This window comes from Tamandua tetradactyla, chromosome 17, assembly GCF_023851605.1.
Source record: "Tamandua tetradactyla isolate mTamTet1 chromosome 17, mTamTet1.pri, whole genome shotgun sequence".
Classification (NCBI taxonomy): domain Eukaryota; kingdom Metazoa; phylum Chordata; class Mammalia; order Pilosa; family Myrmecophagidae; genus Tamandua; species Tamandua tetradactyla.
In genome coordinates this window covers 36818658-36830699 of record NC_135343.1, presented here as the reverse complement: position 1 = coordinate 36830699, position 12042 = coordinate 36818658, and the positions used below count along the sequence as shown (strand labels likewise).

The 12042-nt window shown below is 36.3% G+C and overlaps 1 long non-coding RNA gene across 2 annotated transcripts in view; it reads right to left on the bottom strand.

Moving 5' to 3' along the window:
• Positions 1 to 5408: 5408 nt before the first annotated feature.
• Positions 5409 to 12042, bottom strand: part of LOC143661567 (uncharacterized) — a 100433-nt gene continuing 93799 nt past the window's right edge. For both annotated transcript variants that reach the window (XR_013164694.1, XR_013164693.1), the window contains exon 5: positions 5409 to 5477. This is a non-coding gene — a long non-coding RNA (uncharacterized LOC143661567). The remainder of the gene's footprint in view (positions 5478 to 12042) is intronic.

Here is a 12042-nt window from a genome sequence, read left to right as displayed (position 1 = left end):
GGTGGAGGGAAGTACCTGAAACTATTGAGCTGTGTTCCAATAACCTTGATTCTTGAAGACAACTGTATAAAGATATAACTTTTACAGGGTGTGCTGGTTTAAAAGGATTATACCCCTTGAAAAGCCATGTTTTAATACTAATCCATTTGTGGAGGCAGCCATTTCCTTTAAACCCTATTCACCACAGCATGCTTGAAACTTGAATGGAATATCTCCGGGCAGTGTGGCTCTGCCTATTCCACATGGGTCTTGATTAGTTTACTGGAATCCTTTGAAAGAGGAAGCATTTTGGAGAAAACTTCAGAATGATTAAATTCTGAGAGAATGGAGCCATAGCAGGGTGACAAGAATGACAAGAGCCAGAGCCCAGGCAATCAGAGATCACTGGAGATGAAGAAGGAATACACCCCCAGAAGAGTTTTAGGAAACAAGAAGCCTGGAGAGAAAGCTAGCAAACATCACCATGTTCACCGTGTGCCTTTCCAGTTGAGAGAGAAACCCTGAACTTCATTGGCCTCTCTTGAGTGAAGGTAATCTCTTGTTGGTGCCTTAATTTGGACATTTTTATAGACTTGCTTTAATTGGGACATTTTCTTGGCCTTAGAACTGTACATTAGCAACTTATTAAATTCCCCCCTTTAAAAAAGTCATTCAGTTCTGCTATATTGCATTCTGGCAGCTAGTAAACAAGAACACAAGGTGACTATGTGATTGTGAAAACCTTGTGTCTGATGCTCCTTTTATCCAGGGTATGGACAGATGGGTAAAAAAAAAAATAGATAAAAATAAATAAATAATGGGGGGGGACAAAGGGTAAAAGAAATTGAGTAATGAAAATACTAATGGTCAACAAGAGGGAGGGGTAAGGGTTATCACCAATCCTGCTCAAATTCTTCAAAAAAAATTGAAGAGGAAGGAATACTCTAACACATTCTATGAGGCCAACATCACCCTCATACCTCAGACAAAGAAATCACAAGAAAAGAAAATTATAGACTCTTATCTCTTATGAATATGGATGCAAAAATATTCAACAAAATATTATCTAGCCAAATCCAACAGCACATGATCAAGTGGGATTTATCCCAGGTATGGAAGGAAGATTCAACATAGGAAAATCAATTAAAATGATATATACCATCTTAAAAGAACAAAGGGGAAAAAAATGCATGTTCTCTCAATTGATGCAGAAAAGGCATTTGACAAAATCCAGCACCCCTTTTTGATAAAAACATTAAGAAAATTAGGAATGGAAGGAAAATTCCTCAACATGAGAAAGGGCATATAGGCAGCTACGTGCAATGACCTGCTTTTAATATGAAGGGGAATGCTTTCAATATTGAGGGAAATCCCAGGCCGTGGGTCCTCACAAAAGGGATCAGAACTGGAAAGAAAGAAATAAAACACCTCCTATTTGCAGATGACATGATCCTAAATTCAAAACATCCAGGAAAAAATCCACAGCAAAGCTAACACAAACAAATAAATGATTTCCAAAAAAGTGGTAGGGTACACGCTCAACACCCAAAATACAGTATGTTTCTATATACCAGTAATGGATAATCTGAAGAAAAAAATTCCATTTACAGTAGCAACTAAAATAAACAAATATCTAGGAATAAATCTAACCAAGAATGTAAAGGACATGTACACAGAAAACTATAAAACACTGCAAAAAAAGAAATCAAAGAAAACCTAAATAAATGGAAAGACACTCCATGTCAATGGATTAGAAGACTAAATATTGTTAATGATGTCAATTCTATCCAAAGCGATCTACAGATTGAATGCAATCCCAATGAAACTCCCAACATCCCTCTTTGCAGAAATGGAAATGCCAATCATCAAATTTATATGGACAGGTAAGGGGCCCCTTATAGCCAAAGACATCTTGTAAAAGAAGAATGAAGTTAGAATAGTCACAGTTCCCCATCTTAAAATTTATTTAAAGCCACAGTAATCAAAACAGCATGGTACTGCCATAGTTATATAGGCCAAGGTGTGTTAGTTTACAAGCTGCCAGAATGCAATGTACCAGAACTGGAATGGCTTTTACAAAAGGGGGTTTTAATAAGTAACAAGTTTACAATTCTGAGGAAATGAAAGTGTCCAAATGAAGGCATCAATAAGAGGCTACCTTAATTCAAGGGAGGTTCATGGGACAGAAACACCTTTGTCAGTTGGGTAGCCAGGTGGCTGGCATCTGCCTCTCCAGATTCTGGCTTGCTTAACATCTCATGGTGATATTTGCTGGGCTCCAAGCATCTCCAAACATCCTTATATCTGTTCTCCACATGTCTGTACCTGTGTCACCTCTGCTGTGAAAATTCTGTTGGCTCTGAAGCTTTTGTCATTTCTCCAGGTTCTGTTGGTTCTATTGTTCCTGACTCTCTCCAAAATGTTTCCTCTTTTAAAGGATTCTGGTAATCTAATCAATACCCACCTCGAATGGGTGGAGTCACATTTCCATCAAATCAAATGTTAATTGAGTACCACATCTCCACGGAGATAATCTAATCATAGATTCTCACCTACATTATTGAATCAGGATTAAAAGAAACAGCTGCCTCCACAAAATCGATTCAGGATTAAAACATGACTTTTCTTTTTATAATATTTTGAAGTATTGAAAATATTTTCATAATGTTTTCAAACTGGCACATTCCACCCTCTGGGCCCCCAAAAAGACATGTTTTTCCACACATAGAATACATTCACTCCATCACAATATCACAAAAGCCTTAAAGAATTTCAGTAAAAATACAAATACAATGCAAAGTCAAAAACAATACAAAATCTCATCAAAGTCAGTTACAGGCGTGGTCTTTTCTAAGGCAAAAAATTTTCTTCTGGCTCTGGACCTCTAAGACTCAGAACAAATTATGTACTGCCAATATACAATTCCCACTGCCATAAAGAGAAATTAAAGGGAACACAGGGATCACCAGACCCAAGCAGTTCTGGAAATCTGCAGGGCAAATGCTATTAGATTTCAAAGTATGAGAGTCATTTATCCTTGAGGCACTAGAAGGTGGCAGTACCACCCTTTCCAAGGGCCTACGCAGTGGCCTTGCTCTCTCCAAATGCTGCATGGAGTTTGCACTCTTCGGGGACATTGGGTAGACCATTTTTTTCTCAGCTGCACCCTCTCCAAGCTTAAGGGAAGCACCTGGAATCTCTGCCATCTCTGGTGCACATGCTCAACTCCTCCAAAACAATGGGATGGCAGCCAGGCTCCCCCCAATCCCTGGTTTATGTACTCCACACTCTCCAATGCCTGGGGTAGCACAACTCTTCCTGAGCAATGAAACAGAAGGCCCACCCTCTACTCCTGGGGCAAATTCACCCTCTCCTCATGTACGGGTGTGTCCACTCTCCTGGCCTTGGCTTCAGACCCTAGCTTCCAAGAGTCTCACTCTGCAAATTACAATTTGTCCCTTTTCTGTTCCCCTGTGTTTAGATTGGCAGTGATTCCACTGACACCAACAGTCTCTTCAAAGCACTCTAGGCCTTCTCCATCAAACTCCTCACAGTTCTTCAAAAATCTTTCCCTTATCCATCCCAAAAAACTCTTCCAACATGTCTGGTATTGCAAACTACAACAGCACTCCATTTCTCCAATACCAAATCTGTTTTAGTCTACCAAAGTTGCCAAAATGCAACCATCAGAGATGGATTGGCTTTTAATAAAAGGGGGTTTATTTAGGTAAAAACTTATATTTCTTCAGAGGAAAGACAGCTAACTTTCATCTGAGATTCTCTCTTACTCAGGAAGGCACAGGGCGATGTCTGCTGGCCTTTCCTCCTGGCTTCTGGAGGAAATTTCCCCAGAGTGATTCCTTTCTAAATCTGGGCTGAGCTGTGAGTGCTGAGATGAGGTATACTGAGCTGCTTGTGCTGTGCTGTGTGGGGCTCTCTTCTGACCTCTCAAGTTTAAGCCTCCAGCTAATTAAATTAAACCTCACTCATTGTGGAAGGCACTCGCCTTAGCTGACTGCAGATGTAACCAGCCACAGATGAGTTTCACATGCTAATGATTCAAGTCCACAACAACAGAACTCAGCACCATCACCTGGCCAAGTTGACACCCAAACCCAACTATCACACAAGGCGATAGATGCACTTATGACCAACTGCCAAGGGTGACAGGTCCTATCAATTGGGAAGGAATAGACTCTTCAATATATGGTCCTAGAAACATGGCATAACTGTGTGTAAAAGAATGAAGGTTGGCCCCTACCTCACACCATATACAAAAAATCACCTCAAAATGGATCAAAGACCTAAGAATAAGATCCAAAACCATAAAACTCCTGGAAGAAAATATATAGGAAAGCATCTTCAATATCTTGTGGCTGGTTGTTTCTTAAACCTTACACCCAAAGCACAAACAATGAAAGAAAAAAATAGACAAATGGGACCTACTTAAAACTGAATACTTTGTGCTTCAAAGGACTTTGTCAAGAAGATGAAAATAAAGCGTACTCAGTGGGAGAAAATATTAGGAAACCACAAATCTGATAAGGTTTGATATCCAGAATATATAAAGAAATCTTACAACTCAACAATAAAAAAGACAAACAACCCAGTTTAAAAATGGGCAAAGCACTTGAGTAGACATTTCTTCAAAGAAAATGTACAAATGGCCAAAAACCACATGAAAAGATACTCAATATTAGCCATTAGGGAAATGCAAATCAAAACCATAATGCGATACCATCTCAGACCACTAAGATGGCTACTATTTTTAAAAATGGAAAATTGCAAGTGTTAAGATGTGGAGAAATAGGAACACTCCATTGTTGGTGGGAATGTAAAATGATGCAGCCACTGTGGAAGACAGTTTCGAGATTCCTCAGAAAGTTAAGTATAGATTACCATATGACTGGTAATCCCATTTCTAGGTATATACTCAAAAGAATTGAAGGCAGGTACTCAAATGGATATCTGCACACCAATCTTCATAGCAGCATTATTCATTATTGCCCAAAGATGAAATCAATCTGTGTCCATCAACAGACGAATGGATAAACAAAATGTGGTATATACAGATAATGGAATATTCAGCCATAAATTAGAAAAGGGAATGAAGTATCTGATACATGCAAAGCATGGATGACATCATGCTTAGTGACATAAGCCAGACACAAAAGGAAAGCGCTGTATGATTTCAGTGATATGAAATAATTAGAATAAGCAAATTCATACAGTTAGAAGCAATATAGGGTGTGGTGTGGAAAGTCAGAGAAGAATATCAGAAATTGCTAATTATGAGCATTCAATTAAACTGAGGACAGGAAAGAGAGAGCCAGGCAAATAGAAGTTGTCAATTACCTTCAAAGAGCAGTAGAATGATAGGGGCATTCAAGTACAATTGAAGTTTGTCGGTTACCATCTTGTCAGCAACACTGATTATCAGAAGACAGTAGAGCAGTAGCTTCAAAGTTTGGAGAGAAAATGATTGTGAACCTAGAATTCTAATGACAGACAAGACATTCAAGAGTGAGGACAAATTAGAGAATTTTTCATAATTTTTACCTCTTATGCACCTTTTCAGGAAAAAAAGTTGTCGAAGGAAATGTTCCAGTAAAATGAAAGGAGAATCTGAGAAAGAAACATGAGATTCCAGTAATAGGACCTGCTCTAGGAGTACAATAAAAAGAAACCTCAGGAGCACCCAAATGCTATTTAAGCCTCTAAGGTAAATCAGAATTAATAAAATGAGAAGTCAGTAAGATCTCAGAAGAACGTCTTTAAGAAAAAAATGGAGTCACCTTATCAAATAGCAAGATTAAAGACCTGATTAATCTTAATGATAGAGTGTCATATGGTTCTCCTACTACCCAGACCAAAGAAAGACAATGACAATCTTTGGAAAAGGCAAAAAGTTGGATAAGTCACGGTGCAAAGAAAAAACAAACAAAATGTGACAGTATTTTTAAACATTTTTTATTATAAAATATAACATATATACAAAAAAGCAATAAATTTCCAAGTATATTTTAACAAGTGTTAAATTGAAAGTTTGGTATGGGTTACAGTTCCACAATTTCAGGTTTTCCTTCTAGCTTCTCCTAGACACTGGAGACTAAAAAGAAGCATCAATATAACGATTTAGTGGCCATACTTATTTGTTAAATCCTAACTTTCTGTTATAATTCCTCCTTTCCTTTGATTCTTCTCCCAATTTTTAGGGATATTTGGGTTATGACCATTTTAACTTTTTTCATTTTGGAAAGGGGTGTCAACAATATGGGATGGGGGATAGAACTGGTTAATGTTCTTGGGGAGACTGGCACCTCTGGGTTTCAGGACTTACCTGGTCTAGGAACCCTCTGAAGGTTTTAGGTTTCTGAAAAGTAAACGTAGTGCAGAAAACTTTTGTAGGGAATTCTCGCCTGCCATGTGGGAGACCTGGGTTCAATTCCCAGCCCATGCACTTCCCAAACAAACAAACAAAATCAACAAAAGGTGCTGCAATAAGGGGATACTCACATGGAAAAAGCATGAGCCATACAGCATACAAAAAAAAATTAACAAAAAAAAAAACAATTTTTGTAGGATCTCAGATAGAGCCCTGGGTGTTTTTTAGGGTTAACAGGAAAGATGTTGGTTGGGGGTTGGCAGACCGTGGCAATTAGCAATAGCTAGCTGTACTGCTAGTTACATTCTCTTGCATAAGAGAAGCCTTAAGAATAGCCTCTCGACTCTATCTGAACTCTCCTGGCCACTGAAATTTTATTTTGTTACATTTCTTTTCCCCATTTTGTTCAAGAAGGCATTGATATATCATCGTGCCAGGGCCTGGCTCATCCCTGGGAGTCAAGTCCCACGTTGCCAGGGAGACTCACACTTCTGGTTGTCATGTCCCACATAAGGGAAGGTAATGATTTTACTCACAGAGTTGGACTTACAGAGAAAGAGAGACCAAAATGTGACAATGAGCAATCATATAAGAAAAGGAACCAGTTGATACTGACACTTAGAACATTCTCTTTCAGTAAGTGTAGATTTAGTAACATAGTTTACGTTTCCTTTTCTATAAGTCCATTTATATCACTTGATTCTGCAATGAATAAGATTTAAAATTGTAATGCTCAAAGAAGTCTAAAATGGACTTAATGACCAAATGCAAAAGACTTCATTATACTAGCACAGTAAATATTATAAATACTGTTAATGTAAAAGTAATAGTAGAGCTAATGGAAGTTGGAAAATGGACGGAAGTGAAAGGATGCAAATTTTTCTTATAAGAAGAGGAATTAGGACACACTTTCTAAAGTGGTTGGATCAAGAAATAGAAGTTAAATATATTCTTTAGAGTAATAAAGTGGCAAAACTCAATGTAATATAATAATAATTGCAAACACAGCCCAGAAGAAGAAAAATGAAGAGTAACATAATTGCACTAAATACCTCATTTTCAAAATAAGGAGTCCATAAAAATGTCAGGAGTTGAACCGAAAATTTGCAGTACATCTCTATTATTTTAAATTATGGAGGTAGCCATCAGAAGTACTAAAAAGCAAATTGTTTGAGGTTGCTACATTTTGGAGAGTGTTTTTTAAACTATGAGTGTGAAATCAATTTAGTAGATAGTAACTTACATTACAGGAAGAAAGAAAAGATGGAGAAAAGGGAATATCAGGTTTCTTTGTACTAGCAAGGTTAAGTAAAATTTGTGAAACTTTTTCAGCTTTCCATGTACACTCACATATATATATAAGTATCTATGTTGTGATGTAAAAATGGAATGCGGTCAACAAAGTATTCTTGGAGGGAAAACTAAGTTGTGGGACAGTAGTTCAGCTTCATTTTTTCATTTTTCTATCCATCCATTGTGTTTGAATTTTTTAATTCATGCATGTATTATTTTATAAAAATAATCTTAAAAATATACATCTCTGTTTTTAATATATTAAAAAATACAAATTTATAAGCTTCTGTGACACAAAATAATATGTTTCCTAATAAGCAAAGATTGGGCAATTTTCTTGAGACACAGAATAGCAGGACATCTTAGCAAGAAAAGAAAAGTTAAACTGATAATCTTTAAAGATTATTTAAGGCTCAGGAGAGGGAGGGTTGGAGTAGGGACAAGAGGTTAAGATGTTAGCAGTACAGACAATACATTGAGTAGGAAGAAGACAAAGCAAGAGAAATAAAAAATCTTAAATATTATTGGCACAATGTAAACCAATGCTGAGGGTGTCTTGAATCAAATAATTTTATCTTATTGGTTCTATATAATAGTGTTTCATCTGACAGTGAACACTATAATAACTTGCTTTTCTATGATGGTTTTCAATTTTCCTCAATTTACCCTCACAGAAAATATGAGAAAGTTTTTGAGTGCTAGAATATGCAAACTCTCCCTTTTCTAAAAGCTTCCACCCAACCAGAGTGAGATTTCTGTGGCCATGAGTGTTTGTGACCTGCCACCTGGCCATATCTAACTGGACCAAGGGACCTACATTCATCAGATCTTCTCTCCTATGAATTGAGAATTAGAAATCAGAAATTCTAATCTGATGTTATGTTGTGCTAGTCTCTTGGGACTAAGACATTTTGGGGGGTAGCCATATGTAGCCCATGTACACAGATACCCCAAAACACCTCATCTGCCTAATGACTGATTGCATCTGTAGTCAGCTAAGGGGAGTGCCCTCTGCAATGTCACATTTAACTTAATTAGCTAAAGGCTTAAGAGAGTGGTCAGAAGAAAGCTCAGCAGCTTAGACCCAGACATTTGGAGATACAGAAAGGAATCACCCTTGGGAAAGTTGTTCGAACCCAGAAGCTGAAAGGGAAGCCCAGCAGACATCGCTATGTGCCTTCCCATGTGACAGAGAAAACCAGAGGAAACCTAGCTACCTTTTCTCTGAAGAACTGTAAATTTGTAGCTAAATAAATCCCCTTTATAAAAGCCAGTCCATTTCCGGTATATTGCATTTCAGAAGCATTAGCAAACTAAAACAGATAGTTAACAAATAAATACTAAATTTAATAATGTCAAATAGAAATGAGTTCTATGAAGAATAATAAAGCAGGCAAGGAGATAAGAAGTTTGAAGTTAGGGTCAGGGAAGACCTCTCTGAGGCAGTAATTTGAGCACAGAAGTGAACAATTGAGAGAACAAGCCAAATATATATCTGGAGAAAATACTTTCCAAGTTGCAGTTCTAGGAAATGCAAAGACTTTTGAAATGAGCACATTCTTAGGAAGTTCAGAAGAAGAATGAAAAAACAAATAAATAAACCACAACTAGATAAAGATAATGAGGATATCTGAAAAGTATCCAGAGATTAAAAGATTTCCCAAAAGACTAACAATTAGATTAAAGCAGACTTTTCTATTGCAACAATATACATCAGAAAACAATGGGATAATAAATTCCAAATCATTGTCAACTGAAAATTCTCTCTCTAAACTGTTACTTGAGAGGCAAAAATTGAGAATCCCTACTGAAGAATATACTTCATAATTAAATAAATTACACAAAAAGGAAGGAATGAGGTACAAAAAAGAATAGTTAAGGGAAAGAATAGAAGGTAAATATATGGGGAAAATCTAAACAAGCATTTATTATACAAAACAATGATAAAAATACGGGGGTGCAAGGGTAGTTCAGTGGTAGAATTCTCGCCTGTCATGCATGAGACCTGAGTTTGATCCCTGGCCCATGCACCTGCCAAACAAACAAGCTAGCAAACAAACAAAAACATCAGTCAAACAAAAATTCAACAAATAGTACTGCAATAAGGGAATACTCACATGGAAAAAGAATGAAATGTGACCCCGCTATACAGCATACAAAAATAATAATAATAATATTCATAGGGGAGTATAAAATACAAGATGTAGCAAAAATGCTATTGGTAATAACATATACGTACTGTGGATGGGGGGGTAAAGTGATCAAATGAAAGGATCTGGGTCCTTGTTTTATTCAAGAGCAAGTCGTAGATATGTTTATTAATCTTAGGCTTTAAGTGTTCATATTAAGGACATCTTTAAAAGAATATATATAGAATGTATTACTTCTAAATACGATAGACAGCGGGAATGATAAATAAAGAATATTTATTTAATGCAATAGACATTAAGAAAAAAGAAAAAACAGAATAAAAAAGTAAAATAATGTACATTTAAAAATATTTTACAAAAGTAAAAATAATGTACAACATTTTAGAAATGTTCTACAATCTTATTTCATGCTTATTTAAATAAAAATAAGCATGAAATAAGATTGTAGAAATAAATCCAAATATATCTCTAAACACAATAGTTATAAATGGACTAAACTCACTAATTGAAAGAAAGGGATTATTAGATTATATTAAAAAATTATAAAATACATCCTGATGGAATTTACAGGAAACTTATCTAACATGAGGACATAGAGAGGTAGTAAGTAAAATAACAATTTCTACAATAAGACCAGAAAAAGAAATAAAAGTTGAAGGTTGGAAAGGAAGAAATAAAACTGTCATTATTTGCAGATGACATAATTGTCTACCATAGATCATTAGACTTAATCATAGAATATACCAAGGTGTCTGATACACAATTAGTATACAAAATTTAAAGACATTTTTATTTACAATTAGTAACATAATATTTTAAAAGATAATTTTTACAATAGTAAGAAAAGAATCATCCTTACAAGTACTAGGCAAGAACTTACAGAGAAAGCTATAAAACTTTATTGAAAAATATTAATGAAGACTTAAATATATTGACAAACATGCCATGTTCTTGGATAGAAAAACACAGTATTTTAAAGAGGACACATATTCCTGAAATTGATCTATTCAAATTAATTTCAATGAAAATTGCTAGCTGGGGGTGGGGGGAGATGTGCAAGGATAGTTCAGTGGTAGAATTCTCACCTGCCATGCAGGAGACCTGGGTTTGATTCCTGGCCTATGCACCCCCCACCACCCCCCAAAAAAGAAAAAGAAAACCACACCAAACAAAAAAATTCAACACATGGTGCTCCAATAAGGGATACTCACATGGAAAAAGAATGGAATGTGACTTCTGCCATACAGCATACAGAGAAAAAAAAAAAATGCCAACTGAATTTTTTTTTAAGTCGACAAGTTTGACAGAATTTACATGGAAATCAAGGTCTCAAAATAGCCAAGACACTACTGAAGAAGAAGGGGTGGAGGGTTGGGGGACTTGCCATACTAAATATCAAGACTTATTACACATTTATATTAAGTAAGGCACATTGGTAATGACCCCAAGAACAAACAAATTGACCAATGGAACTAGAACAAAGTCTAAAAACCAATCCATATGCATATGATGACTCAATTTATGCCACATGGGTATTAAAGGTCCCTGTAAAGACTGGACTTCAGCACTAGCACCTGAATTGCCTATGTTCAATCTGCTTATTAAGCGAGATCATAAATATCTGCACTGCTTCAACTACTGTTAATTATATTTTTTCTGTTATTTGCAGCCTAAAGAATCCTTAGCTGAGGCGGGTCCTGCCATCTTCCAGACAAAGACATGTGATTGAAATAGCCAAAGCTGATCTTGGGACTTGTGACAGTGCAACAGGGAAGGGACTATTAATCTGCTTGAATCTGAGTGGATTTGTGCCTGAAGCTGCTGAACCACATGGAGCCTGAGTGTGAAATACTACAGCAGATGGTTTAGAGGGGTGAAAAGGAACAGGCTAGATGATACTGTTTGAATCCTTTACCTGAGACCCACGTTCTTCCGTCTACCCATGGGCTTTTCAGGCACACAAACCAATAAATTCTTTTAAAATTTTGTTTTCACTATTTTTAATTGGACTTTGTCTTATGCAACTGATATGGTCTTGCTAGAGGTGGTAAACAGTTCACTTTCTCAAAGATGCTGTTATAATAGAAACCACAATCATATACTGACATTCCTTTGAATGTTGCTGGCTATAAAAATGGATGTGATTTACAAAGCCAATGTGTAACCAACCCATAGATGAGACAGCAAAACCAGTATACTGGTTAGATTTAAACATTTGGGTCCTATTTATAGTTA